We start from the raw sequence: 3,171 nt of genomic DNA, 5'->3' as shown, positions 1-3,171 counted from the left end.
CTTAATGTACCAAGCTTACTTCTTTGGTACATGCACCAATTATTATTGTAATTTTGGTTAGCTAGATACTATTGTGCTCTAATTTATTTTCGGCACAATCATAATGTTTGTAGTTATAATGCAATTCAAACAAAGCACAGATGCCAAGTATAAATTGGAAATTAAAAGTTTTAGGAAGTTAATTATTTTAGTAGATTACTACTATTATAAAACTAAAGTATTTCATACGCAGAATTGAGTATTGCAGTACTGAACACAGATTCTGCAAATCAAATAACAAATCATAAATGAACATGTGCAGCCTATATGCTGGTATTTCGGCTCATCTTAGTATCTGTCAGGATGGCCGAGTGGTCTAAGGCGCTGCGTTCAGGTCGCAGTCCACTTCTGTGGGCGTGGGTTCGAATCCCACTTCTGACACATAACTTTTTGTAACATCAGATTATTATTTTTAACCAATATTAATATTTGTTTTGGTGTTTGATGATATAATTTGTTGTTTTCGAATGGCGATGGCGAATAATTATAATTTATTATATAACATTGACAAATCAACATGTTTTGAACATGATCAGTTTGACTAATTTGTTTGATAATACAGGATGTTCACAAAAGGGTGTCACAAACTTCTGTGAGTGATAATCAAATCATGATTTGAAACAAAAAATGTCCTGTAAATATAGGTCGAAAAAAGTGTTGTTTAGGCGCCATTTTGTGTTATTTATTTAAAAAATATATTTCTAGAACTATTTAAGCTAAGGAAACTAAATTAAGCACATAGGTTTGAATAAATAAGATGAAAATTAAAAAAATTATAATTGCGTTATTTTCTTTAATTTTAACAAAATGGCGTCTGTTTAATATATTTAAAGTCAAATAACAACAAGAAAAAACCGTATAGTTATAAAAAAATTTATTAGACACCAACTATTTGAGCGATTCATTACTTTTCCATCTGTACTTGTTTTAACGAAATCCTTCAACGCATATACGAGCACGAACACTCAAAAGATACGCTTGCACAAGCTAGGAGCAACAAACAACTGATACCTCTCAACTGTGACATGTTTAGCTCTATATATGTCACAGGTTTTTAGTATAACCTATAAAATATGCAGTAGTTATTCTATTACGTTTATATATCTGATTTTTTTTAGAAGATAGGGCTATTTGAGGTACTGATGTTTATATATCCCTAAATAATATTTCTAAATTAATTATATTCAATCCTAATAACTCAATTATCATTGTTTAAACTATTGTTTATTACTGTATGATTTTATAGATTTTGTTATGATCAATACACAATACGTATTGATCATAACGTTTGATTAATTGATTTGATTGATTGATTAAAGATTTGTATTTATTTGTATTTACTTGTTTCAAATGAAAATAATGTATGTGTACTTTTGCCACGGATGTATAATGCATGCATATACTTACAAGATTTTTATCTAGCTTAAAAGCTAACACGAATATTGGCAAATTCAATGGATTTAAAAGAATCTGAGCTGCATGATGAAACACTCCCTAGCATGCAAATCGCCTGTACAAAGACGCCTCAATCTGGTTGCCTGATAATCTTATCTAAACAACTTGTTTATCATTTCATCGATATCTGCTCTTCTGCTCTAAACTCAATTCTCACTGTTATTGAGGGCCTCTGTCTGTAGTTCTCTATGTCTATAAACTAGCCGGTTATTTACATCGGTATTACTATATCAGTGTTTTTCAATAAACATGTGAATGTTTTTTGTTTTACGTATTTGATTGAAAACATTAAATTACCTTGCAATAAATGTAAGCCTTTTGTTATTAAACAGTTTAAAAGGTGTATTTTAAACTATGAAAAGGTGCAAATTAATTTTCATTAGAGATTTAAACATACATTTTAATTTAAAAAACGAAGTTATTGTGCTTCAAAAATATATTTGCAGTGGAAATAAAAACTTTGATATTTGTTTAGTATTTTTAGATACTTTAATTAATATACCTGTTATAACTGTTTTAACAGATGCCTGGATTTAGAACGAGGCTTTTGCTTCTAGCGTAATTGGTTACAATGTTCTTGCTTCTGCAAACAGAGGAATCGTTGTTTTGGTATCGTTATTTTTATTAAAATTAATGAGGGATTTTATTATGATGAGTTGGAATATGTCAGTAATGAGACTGATCCTCTTTTACTGACATGTAAGCCTCGGTTTGTTATAAATATTAACATTTTGTGTTTATAGAAGGCTCGATTTGGACAGTGTATTCAGTGGATAGTTTATTACATTCGTACCTGTGAAAAATCTAGTATTAATTGGTGAAATGAATATAATTTTTGGCGTTGTATATAGGATGGGAGTCACCAGATTTAATATAAAACATTTGTTTAATTTAATAATAAATTAAATTTTGGAAGACATTTTTTTTATATTAAGACATGAATGTCAATTTAATATCAAATTATAAATGTTTTGATGAATATTTAAGTATTTTTTCAATGAATGAATAATATTGATACACGTCTTGATCTAGTAAATGGAATGGGAACGTATATTCATTATATTTCGATTAAAACAAACAGTATTTTCATCAAGCAGTTACCAGCTTTTGAATCATTAATAGGAGATTACAGTGATTTTCATCATCTAAAGAGGAAAATATAAAATCCTACAAACACATAGAGTAAACAATAATTAATTACCGTAAACTTGTAGCGCAGATCAATTGGAATATGAAGGAAACAGGATTTTTCGGGACATTTTCCATCGCTCAGTGATACAAAAGATCAATATTACTACGTTTCGAGATCTGCAATCTGATCTCTTCTTCAGGTAAGAAAAATTGGAATAGTATTTCATTGACTCAAGATGAAAATGTCCCTTTTTATAATTTATTGGACATTTTAACAATACGTATTCACAATGTGTCAAAAAATAAAACAAAAACTGTAAAAGAATATGGAGAAAAGAAACTAAAACAACGGATCAAGGATCAAGGCCTTTTGCCTTCCTTAAAAACGAAAAAAATCTATATAGAAGAATAAGAAATCAAGTTCATATCAATAACACTTTAAAGCTCAAACATTTTATAACAAAGTAAATAATTTGAGTAAAGAAAAAGAAATGTTACGGTCTCATAATATGGCAGAACATATATCTTTGCTAACGCTCAGCCAAT

General features: G+C 28.9%; 1 non-coding gene across 1 annotated transcript; it reads left to right on the top strand.

The window, feature by feature from the left end:
- The first annotated feature begins 336 nt into the window (after positions 1 to 336).
- Positions 337 to 420, top strand: Trnal-cag. The gene has a single exon. It is a non-coding gene; the product is annotated as a tRNA-Leu (tRNA).
- The last annotated feature ends 2,751 nt before the right edge of the window (positions 421 to 3,171 follow it).

This window comes from Homalodisca vitripennis, chromosome 6 (genome assembly GCF_021130785.1).
Source record: "Homalodisca vitripennis isolate AUS2020 chromosome 6, UT_GWSS_2.1, whole genome shotgun sequence".
Taxonomy (NCBI): Eukaryota; Metazoa; Arthropoda; class Insecta; order Hemiptera; family Cicadellidae; genus Homalodisca; species Homalodisca vitripennis.
Note: the sequence above shows the minus strand (reverse complement) of the source record. Positions and strands in the feature narration are given on the sequence as shown.